This window comes from Copadichromis virginalis, linkage group LG16 (genome assembly GCF_057382275.1).
Source record: "Copadichromis virginalis isolate Kocher_CV1m ecotype Utaka linkage group LG16, C_Virginalis_male_GT1.1, whole genome shotgun sequence".
In the NCBI taxonomy this organism is placed as follows: domain Eukaryota; kingdom Metazoa; phylum Chordata; class Actinopteri; order Cichliformes; family Cichlidae; genus Copadichromis; species Copadichromis virginalis.
Genome location: NC_140633.1, coordinates 31,779,885 through 31,803,235, shown reverse-complemented (window position 1 = coordinate 31,803,235; position 23,351 = coordinate 31,779,885). Strand labels below are relative to the sequence as shown.

At 38.8% G+C, this 23,351-nt stretch overlaps 1 long non-coding RNA gene across 1 annotated transcript in view; it reads right to left on the bottom strand.

The window, feature by feature from the left end:
- Positions 1 to 22,682, bottom strand: part of LOC146691130 (uncharacterized) — a 44,971-nt gene extending 22,289 nt beyond the window's left edge. The window contains exon 1 of the long non-coding RNA XR_014915766.1: positions 22,532 to 22,682. This is a non-coding gene — a long non-coding RNA (uncharacterized LOC146691130). The remainder of the gene's footprint in view (positions 1 to 22,531) is intronic.
- Between the last annotated feature and the right edge of the window lie 669 nt (positions 22,683 to 23,351).

Here is a 23,351-nt window from a genome sequence, read left to right as displayed (position 1 = left end):
CAGGTTTAAACCCTGGGTTCAGATCCAGCCTGGGGCCATTCTGTGCAGAGTTTGCATGATCTGAGATCAGTGTGAGTTCTCTCTTGGTACTGTCATGTCAAGACATGTATGGAGTTATGTTAGCTGGTGAATTTTAAATTGACCGTAGGTTTGAATGTTTATAGATTTGTGTCCAGATATACCGGTTATATTCCAATATAAAGGTTCTGTTTAGAATCTGAATGTAACTAGTTAATGTGAATTACTGTGCTCATAGATAGCAAGAGATTTGCAAGTTTCACAGATTTATCACAGTTAACTGTTGTATTATCACAAACAGATTGTGTGTAATTGCCTGCTTGCCCTATTTAATCTCAAACTGATAGTGTAGCAATATAAGAATTGCTACATGAAGTGTGAATTTTAAACTCCATAGAGAGAGAGAGAGAGAGAGAGAGAGAGAGAGATAGATAGATAGATAGATAGATAGATAGATAGATAGATAGATAGATAGATAGATAGATAGATAGATAGATAGATAGATAGATAGATAGATAGATAGATAGATAGATAGATAGATAGATAGATAGATGAAAAACTTCAAAATGCAATCAAATTACTCAATACTACGCCACACAGAGCTAAAAATAAATCGCCTTTTTTATAGTATTCATCATGATAATAAAAGGCCACCATTCACACATTTTATTGCCTTTTCAGCCCAGTTATTATCATCAGTATTAAGAGTGTTAAGTGCTCCAAGTACAAGGGTGCAAGTTCTGACAACGGTCTCTCAAAAGGTGTGACAGAATTTGATACAGCACTGTTCAGAGGCGTGGGTGTTAACCACTGCACACTGTGAGGCATTTCTAGCATGAATGCAGCCTACCATTAGCCTAGCAGTGAAGATAATACAACTTCCTCTATCCACATGTTAGAACCTGACAGCCAATTGGAGTCATAAAAGTCCAGAAGGTTCCCATAGCCAACAGTTCACACCAGGAAGACTGTTGTTAATGTTAATGAGGTGTGATGGCAGGCTGCTTGGTTGTCAAGGTCAAGGCTAGCGCTGCTAACAACACACAGCAGCAGTAGTATCAGGGTATGAGACAATACACCTCGATATAACAGAGGTCAAACTGATTCCGCTAATGATGACTTTAATAAAAACAATAAAAAGACCAGAAAAAAATGACTGAAGACTATTTTAAATCACTTTCTTTGGTCTTTTATTGTATCAAATGAATGCTTCAAATGACCTGTTTACACCGGCTGTTGCTCACCTTTCTAGATTTCCTTCTTTCTACAACGAGATTAAAATCAGGTTTTTCTTGTAGGACTGAAGGGGAGAACACTAAGGTGAACATGCATAACTTCTGCAGTAAAGGATGAAAGGTCTGCATGCACGTCTTTATTGCTCTGAAGCAGCTTATACCTATATAAATTACTGTATATATACTGTATATAGTATGTATACTGTAAATGTGACTGTGTACTTACTATCCTGCCTGTTTCTATTAGAGTTTTCAACAACTTTAAGAAGAGCTTGTTTATTTTGTCTGTGTTATAAAATCCAAATCTCACACTTTCACTCTATCATATCATATATGGCAAAGAAATAGTAAGAAAAAAGTAGAGGCAGTCACTGCCTATTTTTTGTAGCATATTTAACGCATGTGTATCCTGGTACATTCTATATTTTTATCCAGTTAATTATTACTGTATTTTGTGGGATTTTTTTGTTTTTGTAACTGAACATCATAAAGTTGTATTTGTGTTTTGTCACTATAAACATTTAAATGAGGGATAAGATTTGGGAATGATCAAAAGCAATAAACTCTATGTGCAGCAGATCATTTTCATGCTCTGTCTAAGACCCAGAAATGATCGGTCTTCTCAACACATCTCCCATGGGGGAGACTTGCTTATGGAAGAACGTTACTAGCGGCTGGTGGCCAACAAGAGTTTCATGCATTGAGTTTGCAGGAAGGTTGCAGTATTGACCAAAAGAGGAAACAGAAGGGACAAGAGTAACTACCCTAAAACCATATGGAGAAAGCTAACTGTGGTTTACATGCTTTTAGACAGACATGTATTCACATATTATCTATATATATGTATATACACTGTGGAGATAAGTGCTGTGGGAGTTCCATAGCAGACTGATGATATTTATATATATACTCAGGAGGCCAACACAGTCCAGGTTCCTGATGTGGCTTCAGAAAAATCACAGGGCCTGGGCAGCAGTGTAGTCTTATCTTTCGTCACGGCAACCCCACGACACATCCTGACAAGGTCAGGTCACATATTTAACCTCTGACCCCTCCACTACTGTTGAGTTTTGCTGAGAACCACTCCAGAAAGGATAGAGGGATACCCAGAGCGGATAGCACAGAGGCAGAGAGTGTGTTTATGTCCATCCCAGTCCAGTGTAAACTGCTTGGATGCTGTCTGTCACTACAGCCCAGTAACACGGTTGTCCTGTTTTTACTGTGCCATTTGTAGCTGTTATGAAACTGCTTTTAGAGGACGGGGCTATGAAAACTTCCCATATACTGAAGCAGGACCCGGGAGATTTACGGTGCTCTGAAGAGATGGAGGTAGCTTGTGAAATTACATCTGTTTGTAGGAGGAAACAACACTGCATGTTTACTAGAGGCCAGAGATTCTCCAGACTGATAGAACTGATAGGAAGTGTTCTCCTTGCTGACAATGAAGATATCTCTTGCTCTTCCAGATGGACAGTGGAGGCTGCTCTCTAGCAGGTGCTGAAAGGCCAAAACCCTCCTTTTAAGCACTATACAGCCTTGGCTTTCAAACCATTAAAAACTTCATTTATCAGTGCCTTACTCACTGCTAAAACTAGAGTGGTTAATTGATTCAGAGTGCCTTTAAGTAGGCCATCAAGTTTTACAATTAATAGATTGAAATTCTGCAAATCAGCATAAATAATGAGAGCTGAAGAAAAACTATAACGAATCCTGAAAGGGAAAAGTTTATTTGAAAGTAAGTGGACAATATAAAGCAATGTTGGATACATGCTCAAAGGTTCAAAAGATACGTTCTCTCAATCACACCACCACACAGTACTGACCCACACATATGGTTCTTACACACACACTGGACTTTCTGGACTTTGGTTTTGCACAACACTGGTCACTATATTCTTCATTTCCGGTTAATACTTGTACAGCTGCTGTTATTGTGTATATATTTATTTATATTTAGATTTCTTCATACATTCTTATATAGTTCTATATTGTGTATTGTGTATTTTGTTGTACAGTTATTTTATTTTCAACTTTAATTTATATATTTATCTTTATCTTATTCTTCCCAGTTAAATTTACCCTTCATTCTAATTTGTGTTGTACAGTTATTTCATTTTTAACCTTAATTTATATTTTATTCCTTCCTAGTTAAATTTACCCTTTTTAATTTTTCATATTTATTTCCTATCTTATTCATAGCCTTTTCCTTTTTGTTTTCTTTAGGTCACGAGCAGTTGTCCAAGCATTTCACTACATATCGTACTGTGTATGACTGTGTACGTGACAAATAAAATTTGAATTTGAATTTGAATTTAAAATATTCAAGTAGGTGAGTAAGTTGGACACTACCTGAAAGGTCATGACCTCAGGATCAAAAACAAAGCTCTGCTAGTCAGCTGTTTGAAATAAATATTTTATGTATTAAAATGTGCAACAGAGTGTGAAGAAAATGAAACATAAACTGAATTCAATTTATTAAACTTGCACATTAACATTATTTTTCATTTCACAATAAAAGCTAATCATTTAAAATCAAGTATTTATATGATCTAAGAGTTAGGAAAAGTCAGTGATCCACTGTGAATACAAGCGATTTTACTCGTGCATAGAATGAAGTAAAGGTATGAGCAAAACTTGACAGGTATCCTCATCATCGGTACAACAGCTGTATCGCTCCTCAGACTGCACCACTAAATGTGTCAGGGTCATGTCCTATTTTACGCTCCAAACGTCCTCATTGAGCTTGAGAAAATGTTTCATCTAGTTTAGTCTGCTGCTGCGCTGCTTATTGCCGTACGCACATTGTATAAATAAAGTGAAATATCGCTCACGATATCACTTGAGCCTGTCAAAGGTAAAGATTATAAAAGCAATGGGTTTAGCAGACGTCTGTAGCCCACCCCTCATATCTGTGTCCTTGTCAGAGGCCTGAGTCCTGACGTCAAATATCATTGCTTTACATATCTGTAGTTTTTGCAGCCACAATATTATCCATCCCACGAGCTGGCTGACTGAGATAACCCTGCTGACATAATCAGTTATTTTCCCATGCTCAAAGCTGTCCCAAAGCCTCACAAGATATTTACATTAGTTTCCAAATGCTAAATACTTCTGTGAGTTACAACTTATCACACATTTATGAGTAAAATCTGAAACATTAGAATTGTTTATGCAAACGGTTACAGTAAGAAACAGTAACAGTATGATTCCTTCGGTCTTTTCCTCAAACAGTATTAGATGTCATCTCAACTGGAGTCTGAAGCTGACTCCTGATATTAGAGACATTTGCAAGAGTGAGAATCAAGGAACTTGAATGGACTGGTGCACTAAAATTCCAGTTTGTATGCCCACATGCACAGCAACATCAGTTTACAATGACCAACAATAGTGAGAGTGACTGATGGGGAAAGTGAATTCTTTGATGATGCATAGCTGTGTACCATGTGCAGAGCAGTGAAAGTGACTGACAGAGCACTAGTGACCTGTTTAACATTAAAGTTAGGTTCATATGCTGTTGTCACCTATTTGGCATAAATACCTGAAGTCTTAAAACACACAAAAACATTAAAAAAAAAACACATGAAAGTTCATTTGGAACGTAGCATCTTGAGCATTTGGTGAAAATACAACCTAACCCTAACCATGGCTAAGCCCTTATGCAACTGCAAGACTATACAACAAGTTCCACTCATCACAGAGAGAGTAATCGATTAAGAGGCACTGAGGTTTATTTTGCACACTATCTGTGTGGAGAGGTGTGTAGATAATAAACATGATTGTCTGACAGGTTTGGTGGAGAGGATCTAATATTGATGGTAATGTTGGTAATGGTTTTCTGCTATAAAGGCATCTCTAGAACTGAAAAAAAATGATTATTTTTTTTTAAATAAAATCATCTTATGAATGTTTTTCTTAGATTTAGTTTAGGAAATAATTCAAGTCTGACTTAAAAGACTTGAATCGTGGCGATCGTGGCTCAAGAGTTGGGAGTTCACCTTGTAATTGGAAGGTTGCTGGTTCGAGCCCCGGCTCGGACAGTCTCGGTCGTTGTGTCCTTGGGCAAGACATTTCACCCGTTGCCTACTGGTGGCGGTCAGAGGGTCCGGTGGCGCCAGTGTCCGGCAGCCTCGCCTCTGTCAGTGCGCCCCAGGGTGGCTGTGGCTACAATGTAGCTTGCCATCACCAGTGTGTGTGTGAATGGGTGGATGACTGAACGTGTAAAGCACTTTGGGGTCCTTAGGGACTAATAAGGCGCTATACAAATTTAGGCCATTTACCATTTAAAAGAAGCCCCATAAAAACATTAACTACACGTTCAAAGTACAAGTATCCCCCCAAAACATCATATGTTCTAATTTTACAATCTTAATGTTAAGAATGATCTGCTGTGGATTTCTACAGTGGACTGAATTCAATTACTGACACTGTGTCGAGTGACTTTCTGTCCACCCTTCAGATGTCTTCAGATTTTCTTTCTCTGAAACACACTTCATGTGTTTCTCATTTCCAAATCACCTCACAGTATACACAGTGCATACCTTCCAACTTACCACAGTCGGTTGCATCATTCATATCCTATGTGTTTTTGCATTCATGTCATCCTGTAACCAGTTTTATTCAGACCTCTGCTACCTACACCTGTCAGCATGTCCAGCTGCCTGGAAGCTTACAACTGCTTATTTCTCCATTTTTTATTCTATTTTTTTAATATATGTATCATACGCTCCCACTCTCACAAAAGTTAAGATGCTCTGTAAAATTTAAATAACAACATAATGCAGTGGTTTACATTGCAAGTCTTTTTTTAAATTCAGAACATAAGAAACACATCAAATGTTTAAACTGAGAAAATGTACCATTTTAACAAAAATATGAGCTAATTTTGTACTTGATGCTAGACATTTTTCCCACTGTCTAGCATCCTTCCGTTAACAACGTCTGGGAACTGAGGAGACCAGCTGCTGGACTTTTGGGAGAAGAATGTTTTCTTATTCCTTTTGAAAATTCCCAACGGAGAATTCAAGCTGCTCAATAGTCTTGGGTCTTCTTTGTCATACGTTTAATTCCATGGTGTTCCAAATGTTTTCCGTTGGTGAAAGGTCTGGACTGCAGGCGGGCCCATTCATGAGCCTTGAGTCTTCTACTAAAGGTATGCTGTTGCAATAGGTCCAGTATGTGATTTAGCATTGTCCTGCTGAAATATCCAAGCTCTTCCCTGAAAAAGACTTCATCTGGAGCGGAGGATATGATGCTCTAAAACCTTTGTATGCCTTTCAGCGCTGATGATGCCCTTCCAGAAGCACAATGTGCGGTTCTCTACTGCATATGGAATTGGTAGGGAACAGTTCTCTACTTTACTCATGAGGTTTAGCACAGAGAAAATGGCAGTTTCATTTTTGCGTGATAGTACGGTGGCCCTGAAGGGCTAAACGGACTACAACTCAAGAAAACACCAGCAATAAGAAAAATGCTGCAAAAGCACACAATACACAGAAATAGGAAAAACAAAAACGGAAAAAGGAAAAAAGAAAACAGAAATAGGAAAAACAGAAATAGGAAAAAACAGATTTTCAAAAGCACAAGGGAAGTGTTTCTGGCGAGACAATAACATGACGGACCAGTTGCAGGAACCAAAATATGCTAAGAATTGCGCTAGGAGACACTTAAACGAAGTGGAGGATCAATGGGTTTTGTGAGGAAAGATAAGATGAGAGGTAAGTGTGTTAGCCTAACTATTAGCCTAAAAATCAGTATTATATGAATCATGAGATTAAAACACACTTACCTAGCATGTTTTGGTTCCTGCAACTGGTCCGTCGGGTTATTGTCTCCCCAGAAACACTTCCCTTGTTCTTTTGGAAATCTGTTTTTTTCTATTTCCATTTTTGTTTTTTCTATTTCTCATTTCTTTTTCTCTATTTACATTTTCTTTTGTCCCATTTCCGTTGTGTTTTGTGTGCTTTTGCAGCGTTTTCCTTATTGCTGGTGTTTTCTTAAGTTGCAGTCCGTTTGGCCTCTCAGGGCCACCGTATGATAGAGCTTTAAACTGTATTTGTGGATAGCAACAGTGTTCACAGACAGTGATTTCATAAGTGTTTCTGGGCCCATGCAATGATTTCCATAACAGAATCATGCCTGTTTTTAATGGAGCGCAGCATTATTCTGAAAATGTTGCACAATTTGTAGACTTGCAAGTCATTGCATTCTGTGTTCATATATATTTTAAACAGCATCTCAACTTATTGGAGTTGGGGTTATACTAGTTCTCTATATTTGACTCCTAATACTTCTACTCTTGATGCAACATTGACTTGAATCTGGGCTGTCTTGTTGATTAGTAGTGCATTACATACATTTGGTTTATAGATGAGCTTCACTTTCTCCCTTTTTCACTTTCTCCCTTTCTCTCCACCAGGTTTTCTTCAGCATCACCTCAAATTTTCATTGTTTGTATCTGCAGCCAGTAGATTTTTCCCCCATTCAATATTTTTATATCTGACAGCTGCCAAAGCCTTTCTAGAACCAAACCCAAAAAAATGAAGTAAAGCAGAGAAACGTCTGAAAACACAAGGTCCGTGCCCATGTCATTCTTCTGAACTCCAGATTAATCGTCCAAAGAAAACACGTTCCACTTCTCTCTTCATCATCTCAAATCTCACAACCAAAGAATGTTCAGTTGTTTATATCATCATTTCTAAGTGATGAAACTTGTAAACTGGAGCACATTCTTTGCTAACACACTCACATTCAGAAATAATATTATGAGAAGAAATATGCTCTAGGTACTCTCATAACCAAGTACTGGTGGAAAGTAAATTCTTTCGTTGCTTCAAAGGTTCTATGATATGCTGCCTGACAAATAAATTCCCTGTGGTATGCTTCACTTTTTAATCTTTTCAATGATACTCATGAATATTTATTACAGGCATTAGTGCAAAGTGAGACATGTGCTATGATATTATACATAGAGTCAGATTTCTCTATCATGTCTCTCTCACTCTGCGGTAAACTGAGTTTGAGTTTGTAGGCTGTGGGAACAGAAATGAATGTCTGTCTCTATGTGTGTTAGCCATGCTCCACAATACAACCACTTGGCAACCATTTGTTTTGAGTCTTCCTATCACAGACGAGTTATGCTCATTGGTGCAGAATGATTAAGACTGACTGTGACATGTTGACAATTTGTTTGTGTTTATAAATTAGACGACAACTACTTGCAAACCTTCACCAACACCAATCTGTCTACAAATGACCCCAGTTTGTAGACAGTGGTCTGAGGTGGACCACAATTGTTTGGAGACTAGTTGCCTTCAACCAGGCACCTTCTGCATTTGCCTTCAGGTTAAAAGCAGTTGAGGGTGTTGCATGCTGAGCAACCAGGTTGTGACTGCAACTACTTGCAATCGGTTGCTGAATCCAGAAGGATAGTTACAGGGTGGATGCTGTCCTTGTATTACTTTAGTGTGAAAGAGCAAAAAGTGGGAGAAAATTGAAGGTAGGTAAATTTTCTTGAGTATATAGTTATTTAACATGAATATGAAATTACTCCCAGCTCTGCAACCTTTTCCCAAAAAAGTTCCCTTAGAACTAAAAAGTAAAACAGGTTTCTCTGTCAGCACAGAGTGTTTGTGTCTTGGTGCACTTCTAGCAACAATAGTGAGACTGGTGTCACTTTCAAGTCACATACAGAAACTTGACATCACAGTGTATCACACCGGGTACACCTATAAGCATGCTTTTACTGCCTGAATCTAACCACAAACAGCAAGTGAAAGTTAAGTAGCAAAGCATGGCATAAACCGCAGTCTGCAGGTTCTCACTATCAGTTATAATTATTATAATTGTCAGTTGCAACTTCATAGTATTCATAGAATATTCATGGATGGTTTTCAAATTAAGTAAACCTACCAGATCATCGGCTTGGTTAATGTCAAGCTTTTTGAAGAAGAAGAAGAAGAAGAAGAATTTTCTACTGAAAAGACGAATGAGACTTTATTTGAAATGTAATGTAATGTAAATGTTATGAAAACGTGTCTATTTAATATGTCCTAACCCAGTTAAGGAAATTGGCATGCTATTCACGATCGCAGCCTGAGTTGGGTGGGTTTTGTACTTCCTTTTTTACTTCGGTACCATGCAGCACCATCTTCCACATTTTCCTAAAGGGACTTCCAATGTGTCCAAGTGTAACACTATGGGTTCCTTACCAGGCAAAAGAGTTGAAAGATGGTGTGAGTAAGAATGCGTTGGCTCAACATGTCTTGCTCTTCTCTGAAGACATCAGTCTTTCAGCTATGCTAGCCCCCAAGTCAGGTGCCAGGCAGACTGTTCATCCAGGCCAAGTTACACTCATTGCTCCTCTACTAACACATTCCAGTTTAAAGTCCGGGCAACGTTCAAAGGAACCAGGCAATTACAGTGCAGCCGCCTGCGTCACTTTTTTGTTTACTTCCAAAATGTTCTGAAGTCTTTAAGCCTTTTGAAGTATTTTCCTTGTGCTAGGGGCTCCTCTTTCTCTCAGGGTAGGAAACTAGCTGTGAGCAATGTGCAAAGATCCAGATGTGTGCCATATTACCAACTCACTCCTGACTGGGCTGCAGTTTCCATTACAGTCACCTTGACAGAGGGATCATACAATGGTCACATGTGTTGAGCGTGTGAGAACTGTTGAAATCTGTTTTCACACAGATTTTATCCCCCAAAAATCACAAAGGTAAGAAAAAAACAATAAGAAAATGCAATTAAGCTGCTGGAGTACTATAGTGATTTATGGTAAGTATAAAAAACAGTGATGTTTGCACTACAAATGTTTCTGTCCTGCAGAGGTGTTTGGCAGTCTACTGAGGTTACCCTACTGTGGATTATTATGTGATCAAACAGTTCTGGGAACAAGTCCATAAAAATAAAAAGCCTTGCCCGATTTAAATTTGGCCAGTCTTCTGTTCAAAGGTCATCTTTATGGAATGTCCAGACAGCTTCCAGCACATCTGTACCTTTAGATCTCTCCCTGGCAGTCCCGTCCTGACCACATGCACCGTGGCCTCTGAGATTTCACCACAGACCTCAAAGTTGTGCAGAAATCAACCAACTTTTCTCTAAGACTAGTCTGAATTTCATGTAGTGGATCATTACTGATGGTGAGAGTTTGCAAATTTTGCAGGTGGTCAACCAAGCACTCTTTAGATAAGGATTTTTCAAGCCAGAACACAGCATGTCACAGGGAAGACTGAGACCAGAAGTATACTCTTCATTATTTTCTTCTCGACGTATATTGGTTGGCGCACTGTGAATCCTTCCTCTTAGGGTCAGGCAGTGCCAAGCTTTCCCACCAACCTAATACATCAGATTTGCTTCTCAGTGACTTTTTTAAACTTTCTCAAAATCAAATTCAAGTTGAAGAACACAAAAGAAGAGATTCACTGCGATATAACACCAGAGAGCAGGACAACCACTACAAATATAAAAATTGTCCAGAGGTCAATGTGAAGATGAGCTTGAATTAGAACGTTAAGTTTTTTTTATTTTTATGGGTTTATTCTTCAAATACTTGTGCAAATGAAATATGAGTCTGTATGAGTTGATTTAGTTGAACTAGATATTTTATTAATTTATTATAAATGAGGTCGGTATACCCAGATAAATCAGCAGATGTACTTTGCAAATTATTACAATTTCAGATTTTTCAGGAATCATTGAGTTACTTCTATTGAATACACACAAAAACTTGCATTTTGCTCCAGCACAGTTATGTACTCAAATACAAGTATAACCAATTTTCTTCTGAATCTCAAATACAGTGCTTTAAGGCTAATAAAGGTAGCCTTAATGTTCCTCCAAATGGCACTATGCATTTATTGGTTTAAGCTTCCTCCCAGCTGGACATGCTTGCGCTACTTCCTCATCAAGGCTGCCAGGAAGGATGCTAATTAGGTGCCCATCCAAACTCAACAGGTTGCTTATTGTAAAAGCAGCATATATTCCTTCCTTGCTCACAACCTTTCCTGTTCTCGGGACAGGCAGACCGTCTGTGAATAAACATCATGATCGAATTCTCACTCCCTAGACCTCATCACCATGACAAAGCTGGAACATACTGTAGACCTGGTGATAAACTAAAGAGGAGCTATTCTACTTTTCTCGATTCTCTTCATAGATCTATTGTTCAAATGATCATATTACACATGATCAAAGCTTTCAGTAAGTTAACAGACTGCTCCAAACATTCAGTTTATCTCAGTTTTTTCTAGTTTTGGATGCATGTGATGTCATAGATAGAGGATATTCCTCGTATGGCCATTTCAGCCACATAAGCAACACCTTCCTGCAATTCTTTTTTTCTTGAGAAAGAGAAAAATATTCACATAGAGCACAGTTCATAGATTGTCTTGAGGCAGAAATTACTAAACACTGAAAGCCACAATCACATCATTTACAAGAGGCAGTCACATCTCTGGTGTTTCTGGTTGTGGGTAACAGTATCAGCAGGCTATGCAAGATAGCCCAGATGCCTTTGTCTGTTATGGGAATGCTTTAGGAACTTATGGCAAATTATATAATCTAGCTATTGTGTTCTACTCCTGTCCCAGGGTCTACAGGTAGTTCCTTTCACCTTAGGTATCCAGGAGTCATCTACAGTGGTTGCTACAAGTATGTTTACCAAATCAAGCATAACATTAGTTCAGACATGCCACAAAGTGAAACTCAACTGTAATTTCAGCAAATCAGCCGATACCCTCCTACACATAAAGTTGTCGCATCTCATTCAGTGTGCGCCATTTAAATTTCCATACCTGCAGTTTCTACACCCCAGGTCATATACAGAGGTCTCAACGATTCTGTCTTGGCCTTAAAAACAAAAAACAAAAACTAATTTTATGTTCCTTTTACATATTTCATGCCCTGCAAAAAAACGAAATAAACAAAAGTGATATGGCTTCTTTGAGTAATTTGATCTAGACGATTACTTTTTGGAAAAACATTGCTATGTCACTTTTTTCCACCAGACACTATTTGTTGTTTGTTTTTTGGTCTGCACATAATTGCTGAACATTATGTGCAGCAACCCATCCCCACCCTAGCTCTTCCTTTCATCTTGTGTCTGAATCGGTGTCATATCTGTTATCACTGATGCCTGCACATGGAAGGGTGCAGAGGGTGCAGAGGTGTGGTCTGCTCTCCTTTGCTTTCCATGTCTGCACGTGAGAAGGTGGAGAGGTCACCAGAACTGAGTCATAATATCAAACATGAATTACTGCAGAGGGTTTTTTTTTTTACTTTTGATCTCAGATATGAAGAAGACAGATGCTTCTTCTGCTGATAAGCAACACAAGCACAAAAGGTTTTACTCTGCTTACAGGTCGCTTCAGCTGAAAGAATTATTCTCTCCCATGATAACTCTTCTTTCTCCTGTGAGGTGACAGACATTTGCTCATAAACACTTTGTTAGCCTATAGGAGGCCCCCCGCCCCTGGCCAGTTCAGGCTAGCTGCTCTCAGCGAATGAAACCAGAGAAATGGCAATGCTCATGGGAGCAGGGTTAGTGACTCAAAGACAACCATTCACGAAGAACACACTCCTCTCAAGGGTGTAAGTCATACAAGTAGCACACATTCTCTGTTGTTACCTACATGGAGTTATTACTATGGACACTTTGATTGATTATTTTAGAAAGCTTAGTAAACAATACCTGACTTTTATTGACTTTTGAGAGGCTGCAGTTTGTTTAAAATGTCATGCATTCATCATTTTTGGACATTGGCTGCATTTTCCCTCATATTCAGTCCAGTCCATTCCTGACCATTTTCAAAGGAATGTTTTTTTGTTCATTAAGCCACTTAACACTGACCTATGAATCATTCATGTATAAAAAAGCCTCGTAACTCAATAGATGAACAAGATAAACTTTTAAATAGCTGCTATCAGCATGTCCTAAAAACACATCATTTGTTCTATTATTTATTTTATTTATTCATATAGCGCCAAACCACAACAACAGTCGCCTCAAGGCACTTAATCCTATAAGGTAGACCCTACAGTAATGCATACAGAGAAAAACACAACAATCATATGACCCCCCATGAGCAAGCACTTTGGCGACAATGGGAAGGAAAAACTTCCTTTTAACAGGAAGAAACCTCCAGTAGAACCAGTTTCAGAGAGGGGCGACCACCTGCACTCATTACTTTAGTTGAATGGTACCTAAAACTAAACAATTTGACAGGAATAAAATAATATTTTTGCGCTTACAAGGTGATTCCCAAAGAGCTATTGGCGCAAAACTTGACATATATCAACATGGTGTGCAGTGAGTGCTTGGAAAAATATAAGTAAACTGGAGAAGTGGAGAACAAAAGCTTCAGGTTTTAAAAAAATATCTACAGTGCCGTAAGTTTTCAGCATGACGATGATCCCAAACACACTTCCAATGCTATAAAAGTAACTGTAAACAACACTATCAGTCATGGATTGGCCTCCCCAGAGCCTGGACCTCGACATTATTGAAGCGGTGTGAGATCATCTTGGCAGAGAACATATCAAAATGCAGCCAACATCCACAGAAAAGCTTTAAATTTCCTTTAAGACACCTGGAAAACTATTCCTGAAGACTACTTACAAAAATTACAGGCTTGGCTGAGAGAGTTCAGTTCATGTTTCAATAAATCACTGCACCCATTTCCCATTTCCTAGGGTATATCAAGACTTTTAAACTGTAATGCATAAAGTTCTGTTATATACCATTTGAGTACCACACACACATATTAGTGAAATACTTAAATTCAATAATTGTATAAAAATAAAAATTATATAGTTAACCATCAGCTGTTCCATAAAATAATTTATTAAAACTGCAAGTCTAAATTTTCCTTTTAAAATCCTCTTTCTCGCCTGTCTATTCAGATAATGGCTCAGCTATTGTTGTGGCTACAGCAAATCATGTAAAGGCCTTAATCTAGCTATTATCATAATCTGGATTTTCACCGCAATCAAGTTGTTTGTGAATGTCCCGTGTGAATACTGCTTTTAAGCAATATTCTCATGTTCGACTGAAATAACCCCGCCGCCTGCTGCCTGTCCCCTGCTGCCCTTCCAAAATAACATCACACACTAATCAATATGAATGCTAAAACACCATAATCTCCACCACCACTCCCTCCCTCCCTCTCTCTCTCTCTGAGTGCTTTCTCTGGGCATCCAGTGCTCACTTGTCAGTGTCCTGCACCTCACGTGGTCGTTTAGCACACATTTAACACATTAAACAATTAGGCTCTAACAGAGGCTGACACCCCCTCACTCCCCCTCCACCCATGTTCAACAGTGGAAAAGCACATATGTCAGAGTGCACGCGGGCAGAAAAGGAAGCAACAGCATGCTGAACATAACCATGGTAGATGGTTAAAGGCAAACATACATGCACAATGCCCACAGTTTATGAGCATTAAATTTACCAAACAAAGTGGGAACAGGCAGGCCTGGGGACAGGTGCAAAGGGGGTGGGGTTGGCTTGGTGGAGGAGAGGGAGGATGAGGAGAAGGGAATAAGCTCTCAAAAAATATTTAAATTGTACATTAGCTTCAAGTCTATTCACTATAATGAGTGGAATTAATTATAGCTGTCATAAAAACACACACTGGCTTCAATAAAATTAGCCAAAGCACAATGTGTGTCGTAAAATGCCAGAGATGTACTGTTTCTGCATATTTTAAACACACAAAAATAAAGTCTTAATGCTTTCATGATACAGTTTCTCATTAATATGCTCCTCTTTTGCAGTGCGGATGGCGTCCGAGCTTCTGGTCCCACCAGCTGCCAGCAGTGTCACAGGGTTAGTGGGCCCTTGAGCCACACAGATAATCAGCTTTATTAGTGCTGCCGCTAAAACCAATTTAAGAGCAGACTAGAGGGATCAGACGGGCCAGCTGTCCACACCAGCGCCTCGGCAGGCACCCTGGCCCCGGCCCACAGAAAACACCAAAACAACAACAACTGCGAGCGCTGCCAATTCAACTGTGTGAACAGGCTTATTACCATATTTGCAACCCTGGCCCAGATCATGAAAATAAAGCCACACACATGACAAATTCTGTTATTCTCGATACATTTTGGTCAATGCTTATTTAAAGTGTGATTATTTTGGTTGATTTTTTTATATTCCAGGTTTTTCTGGTTTCAGTTTGGCCACGATTCAACCCATTTTATTCTCTCACACATCGAGTCAGTGTTCCTGGTATTTCCACACGGCACCTGAGTCATCAACACAGCAAAACATCCTCACCTCATTAACGACCCTCTGACCCCTACAGGGACCAGCCTCATTACCTCATTGCGTTTCCTGTCTACCTACAGTCTATCTCCCAACTTGCCTTCACTGCTAATTACAGAGTGGCGAAAGGAGGCTAACTCCATATTAGTCAGGCCAACACGCTTTACAACACGCTCCAGGCACGATTTTAGCCTTACATCACGTTTGTGTCTGGGTTGACGAAGAGACAGAGGACGTTAATCTGGCCTGGTCACAGTTTTAGTCACAGTTGCATCCTTTACACAGCCCCAGATCTCGTCTGTTCAGACAGAGGTTTCAAGACCAGATTAGCCGCAAAATAACAAGTGAAAACAGGAAGAAGAAATAGATGGTCTTGCCAATAGCAGGGCACCAGGACAGTAGAGAGACTCTCTCACAAGTGCCTCAGTAATCTGTTTCAGTCAAAATCAATCATGAAAAATTCTTGGTAAATCTGGGATATTAACAGGTTGTCTAGTGTTTAGAAACCTGTGCTGTCTTTCTTAAATTTGTCTTTAGAAATTACCATAACATCACCATTAAACATTAGGTTAAGTGCTTTAGGTTTCAGATTGTGTGTCATAGAAGATGTTCACTAGCTTAAATGAATTCTGTACACTCAGGCAATTAGCATTACTTGTGTTTCTATTCATGAATGAAGCAACCCCTCCCCAGCTAAGCTGAAGGTGACACCTAATTCCTAGTCCTGAAAAGATCTGTTTTGCCAAATGTAAGTGTGTATGGTAAAAAATGTTCTAATGTTTTAATCAGTGGACAGATGCTTTACAATTAATGCTACTCCTGCTTTTGTTAAGGATCTGCAGAAAATAAATGTGAAATTTGCATCTCGGTTCAATGGTAATATAAGCTGCTTTGATATTAGAGTTGAAATTACAATTGATATAAGAGCTGATGTCAGTTTAAAGGCAGTAAAATGTAGGTTTTTTCCAAAGATTTTTGAAAAGGTGTGAAAAATACAGACAATTCCACACCCACTATACACCGTAAAAAAATAAAAAAATCCCAAAAAAACCCAGTAATATTCCGGCAGCTGGGGCGCCAAAATAATACCAGAAAATACCAGAAAATAACTTTCTCATGAAAATACGGATATTTTCAGTAATGACAATACAATTTGTTGCCCTAATTTTACATGGGATTTTGTCTTTTTCAAGTGCTTTTAAACATTAAATTAGGAACATTTTAATGTGATTAAACAATGAAATTACCTATAAACAAGGTCAATGAATGCGGCAATATGAATAATAATACTTAAATGTACAGAAATATACAGTTAACAGTTGGTTTAAATGATAATGGATTGCATTCATATAGCGCTTTTCGAGACCCTCAAAGCGCTTTACAATTCCACTTCATAATTCCCCTCTGGCCATCACCAGTAGGTGGTAGGTGAAGTGTCTTGCCCAAGGACACAACGACTGAGAGTGTCCGAGCCGGGGCTCAAACCGGCAACCTTCTGATTACAAGGCGAACTGCCAACTCTTGAGCTACGATCGCCCTAAATAACAATAATAATTATTATTATTTGATGTAAAAAAAAAAAGTTATATATTTTTCCATAGCATTACGTTTGAATTTAACAGTTCAATCTTTCAAATAACGGACAAATATTTGTGAAATTATGATACATTTGTGAATGTATTTTAACAATCTAAATATGCATATGTACAGACAAATACATTTAAAAAACAAGAAAATTATGTTTTATTACATTTACAGTGATTTTACATTAATTTACATTTGAAATTTAAAATCACATTCTATTGATGTAAATTTAATGATATTCTAGAAGAACAGTACAAAACTGTAAAATTCACAGTAAAATACTTTTATATTACAATTTTTTTTTTACAGTATACCTGAAATCATGCATTTAAACAAAGGAGGAAGAACAAGAATCATTTTTTCCTTCTCTCTCTCTCTAAGTAGGAAGAAATATACTCATGCTTACTATAATAGGTATATCTTATCAACTGCTCATAACTGCAAATATTTAATCGGCCAATCAAATGTCAGCAAGTCAGTGGGATGGGCATGTAGACATAATTATAATGTGGCATGGTTGTTGGTGCTGGATGGGCTGGTCTGAGCATTTCAGTAAATGCTGATATGCTCAGATTTTCCCCAAACAACCATCTCTAAGCTTTGAATGGTCTGAAAGACAGAAAATATCCAGTGAGCAGCAGTTTTCTCGGAGAAATGCCGTGAAAAAAAGTCAGAGAAGAGCGGCCAGACTACTTCAAGCTAATAGGAAGGCAACGATAATTTCAGTAACTACTCATCACAACGAATGTATGCAGAAAAACACCTCTGAATGCAGAACACATCAAACCTTGAAGCAGATGCAGCAGCAGAAGACCAATCCTGGTGACACCCCTAAATCTTAGCTAAGAACAAGAATGAGGCTCCAGTTGACACAAGCTCACCAAAACTGGACAACAGAAGATTGGAAAAATGTTGTCTGGTCTCTAAGCAGCTAAAAAATTCTGATGCTATCATGTCAACATGGATGAAAGTTTCTTAGGAATATTTCCAGCACCTTTTGGTGGCAATTTTTGCCATTAAAAGAATTAAGGTCTGAAAGCCAAAGTGACTCCATCCTGGTACTAGCAAGTTGTACTTAATAAAGTAAGTGTAGCTGACGTTTTACTTTGTTTACTTTGCTTTGTGACAATCCTTCAATATCTGCCAAAGTAAGCACTATGTTACAGTTTTTCTCAGTCGCTTTGGTGCGTTTCTCAGAACACCATTAACATTTGCACAGCAGTTAGTGCATTTCCCAAAACAATTAGTGCAAACTGCAAAACCTAGTGGATAGCCTGCAAAAGCACGTCACATGCACAGAATTGATTATCCATACCTCAAAAGCAAGTATCCATGTCAACGAAACTGTCAGTGCCATCAAAATGAAAAGTCTTGACACCATCTTTATGAACAAGATAGTCAAATGGCATTGTCATGTTTCCACTATGACAGTTTATAATTTCAGTGTTTCCCATTGCAAAAACAATTGGTGACACCTGAAAATGCTGACGACAGCACTATGGCCTACCTGTACAGCCATCTGAAATGTGCAGTAAAGTCACTGTAGATGTTATGGGAGTCTTGGGAGTAACTAAGACACTGAATACGTACGTTTCACATTTCCATTGTGTAGAAGTGTTTGTAATCCTACAGAATTGTGCAAAAGAAAAATATGCTACAGTCACTTGTTCACTGTAGAATACATGTAAACATAAAATCACCCATTTGGTAGAGCCTCCTCATGAGTGACAGCTGTAATTCACCTGAGATCAATTGTTCAATTTCGGAGACATTTCCAGGAAAAATGATACAGAAAGGTATAGGATTTGCTTGACAGATGGCCAATATTTGGCATGTGATAACTAGTTCAACAATTTTGTGTGTGATGACTTAAGCAATGGATGTATGACTATTCGTTTTATTGGGAATGACTATTTAGCATCCATAGGTATGATTACTTTTGACTGACATGACATAAGCAAATGGAAATGTCAGAAAGCAGCAGGGAAATGTATGGAAGCAACTGATTCATGTCCAAAATCATTTGCAGTTTGTTCAGAGAGAGGAGAAATTGCTACTATGATGCGCACAAATGACTGAGTGTTGTGGAGGTTGAACTAATAGTTATGAGAATTTCAATTCTGATCTGAGAAACGCACCAAAGCGACTGAGAAAAACTGTATATGCATATCTGTCAGGAACCCACAGGAATCTACAACTTCAGTTACATATGAACACCTGATAAGTCCCATGGCATATATTTAAATATATATATATATATATATATATATATATATATACATACATAGATAGGTGTGTGTGTGTGTGTGTGTGTGTGTGTGTGTGTGTGTGTGTGTGTGTGTGTGTGTGTGTGTGAGAGAGAGAGAGAGAGAGAGAGAGAGAGAGAGAGAGAGAGAGAGAGAGAGTGATCTGTGTGTGATCAAGAGCATAGATCGCACTTAATGTGCAATTAACGGCTGTTTAAACAGCCTCCGTAAATGTTTAATGGTGCAGCCTGTACACGATTGAAAGAGAAGCATTGAAAGAGAATGCAAAAACAGGCCACCAGGGGCCTCAAGGGCCCCCCCCTTGACTTACATTTAATGTATGGAAGAAGGCAGTCATTATCAGCCTTACAATGACACAATTCACTCTGGTTGTGTGTCCAATATCCCATTTGGATTGTATCAGGGCCCCAGTCCTGCCGATGGCTATCTAATTGGAAGAGTTAATCAAGAGCTAAAGTCAGAAGAATTGAAGTGTTTGTGCCTTTTCTTTCAAAGACTGATTCCTCTACAAATCCAGTGGAGCAGAGCCAGAAGAAAGGTTATGTTCAGACTGGATCTAACAGAAAAAACAGAAGATGGGGTTTTTGGTTAAATCTTTGGTATGACTCTTTCCATTTTGAGCTAATATTTCTGTGCTTTAGCTTTTCCTCCCCATCATAGCTCAGAAGTAGTCTGATAAATTGTTTCCAGAAAAATTAAGAGAATGCATGTATGATGTGTTTTTTATTTATTTTATTTTTGTTATTTTAATGATCTTGACCTGCAAAGTGTGAAGCACAATGTTTCAAATTTTTATGTTCAGATAAGCTAAGGCTAGAAACAGCTTTAAATGCTTTAAATGTTTAACTTTAAACATGGTTTTGAGGTCAAGACAACTTCTTTCCATATGAGTGTTTTAGACAATTTTCTGAAATAATCTTCATGTATCTTAATACATCAGTAAACATGTAACATTTGTGTTTACTATTTTGTAATCATTTAGTCTATCTAGTAGCCCTTAAATATTTACTGCCAAAAGCTACCAAGAGAACCTGTTTGTCCAAGGCACTACTGATAGCTGGAATTCAAGAAAAGCATGATATTTTTGGAAGTAACCAAGAAGCACTGAGATTTCTCTCCCTTCTCTCCCAGCTCTCACCTCTCTTCCTGTGTCTAAATAAAGGTGAACTTGAATCATACAACTTCGGCTGCATGCAAACAGCAATAACCTTGTCCTTCATTTGTCATTATCACTGGGAATTTGTGTGGCTGTTAAGTCTGACATCATTAGCCATTTACAGCTCCAAACGCTCTTTCAGTTCCCAAAGGTAAACACTGACGTACTATGCATCCATCTATTGACTTTCTTAACTGCTTGGGCAGAAACCTACCCCAGCTGACATAGGTAGCTGCACCCTGAACAGTTTGCCAGTCTACCGCAGACCCAATACACAAGGACAAATCCCCATTCACACCTACAGCACATTTCACATCAACAGTTAACCTAAGAAGCATGGATTCATATTGTGCAAGGAAGTAAACATACCTGGAGATAACACAAGTGTTTGAGTCACGAGTTTGAGCCATTACACTGCCATCCCATTAAAATAATTTCTGTTCCAATTAAATGATCACTGAGGTCTAAACAAAGACACAAAAGCTAAATAGCAAAGTTGTTTTGTGAAGTTGGGTTGGTTTACAGTATAATGATGTGCTATATTGCTATAAAGGTTACTTTCTGCTGCTCCCTTGACACTAGGGGTCACCACAGCAGGTAGCCCTGCATGTTTATGCTGGAAGACTTTTACATCAGCTAGCCTTGCCGACATGACCCCATGTTTCTGTTTGGAGCAAACCACCAACATTTCACTTGCCGCTTCACTATGGAGCACCATCTACCAAACATACACTTAAGGACATCGCTATGGTAACTCTAATATAAACACATTAGCACAGTTATAAAGGGAATGAGGGTTAAATGCTGAGGATCCCTGATGAACAGAGACAAACGGCATCATGTAACAGAAAGAAGATTCTCAAGAACTGAGCAAACTTCAGCCAAGAAAACATCTGATAGTGAGTAATTTCAGCCACAGAGTGTGACTCAAGATCCTGATGCTAATTTTAATTTTCACAATGAAGCCTTGGTCTGTGGAAGATTTATTTATTTATTTAAAACTGAGCTTATACTATGCACATTAACAGTGCTGATAGAAAGCTGGTGATGCTGAAAATGACCAATCAATAGTTTTAGGGGTATCAAAAAAAGATGAGAGTGCGATCCATCACAGGAGACTGTCAGACCGTAAATGGGTCGATACATCAGCGTGCAGAAACCTTGCTGTGTGCTCAACACGCCACAACTTTCTTATAAGCTGTGAATGCAAATTAAATTAAACAGTCTTGTCATTATTGTCAGATATAGTACAAAAATGTATTTTAATTCAGATTCCCACAGGTGCCAGCGTTCACTCTATGTAAACTTTGTCATCAATACAGGGATACTATTTATACTTCTTAATACCAGTTGTTTCGTACAACATGAAAGTAAAAATAGGCCCTCTGGCCATTGCTTCTGAGCACAAACACACACAGGGCCAGTAGTGTGTGGAGCACAGTGACTGGTGCATTTAAGAGGGCAGGACTCCCTCCACTCAGCGCTCTAGGGGAGCACAGTGATTTACTGTTCCTCTCAGCGGTGCTATAAACGCTGCTCCATTCCTTAATGAGCCACTGACATGCCGCATGTTTCCAGCGTGTTTTCCTTTGGCTCAGTGGGGACGGCTGCCTGATTGCTGGCCCCATTAAGAGGGCATTCCCACTGACACCAGCGCATGCTTTCAGCCATACGCACTCAGGCATTACAAGCAATCAACTAAGGCTGGGTAATAAGGGGTGTCTATACAGCACCTGCTGTGCCACTGGTTGAAAACAGAGCCAGAAGGTGATGCATGCATTCAGACAACTTAGCATTATTAACAGTGTATTCCAGTCATAAGAGGCCAGAAAGGCACTTAGTCTAGCAACAGTAACCAACTTATATCTCCTATAATGACATGATTTGATGGCTCGTTTCAATTTTTTTAATTTATTTTTTTCTGTAGAATCAATGCAGTGGCTCAGGTCTGCATTGGTCAAACCAGCACTTAACACACTATGCATACTGCTATGAAAAGAATTCCACTCACCGGGTATGTGTTGAAACCCTAAGTGCTGCTGCTCCAGTGTTTTTTATAATCCGGTGGAGTTGAAAAATAGCTAAAGGAAAAGAAAAAATCTTCCTTGTGAAACCTGCCTCCAAACACACACAGTCCAAGAACTTGCCACACAGCCACTCTAGAAGCCAATCCAGCAGAAAGACAGGTGGTGACTGACTAGCAGCTGCCAACACAACAGCTGATACCCAATATCTGCTCACCGCAAGTTGCAGCTGGACCAATGGGATGTAGCAACAACCGTTGCTGGGTCAGCTCAGGTTTATGCTAAAGCCCAAGACTTCACTCTGAGGACCACAGATCCCAGTGTGCTCCAGTTTGTCACTCCTGCGTGACCAAATCCTCTCTCTAGGTCTGTCTGGACCTGCCATGCAGAGCCGCCAGTCCCAAGGATGCTGTCCAGACAGCATACGACTCTCGCTCACGCTCTCCTCATAAGGCTGGATTACTCTTTAACCACCTGGCCAGAAGCAAAGCACACTGAGCAAGTTTAAAATCTGTCTACTGTGAATGTAGTCTATTCGAGAAACACATTTTCTATAAATCTGAAAACTAAAGAGCATTCCCTATAAATATATTATGTGTACAGTAATTTGTGTTATATTTATATGTGAATATCTCAGGTTTTCCTAGTATCACACTTGTATCCACTTTATGTATATCAGCTTTTTCTAGCCTATGCAAATAAAAAAGTGTAATTAAATAAAGCTATTAAAAGCAATAACTAAAAAAAAGGAACACAGGGCACATGAATTGTTGTTTACTATGATGCAGAATTGGTAAAATGTAAAAA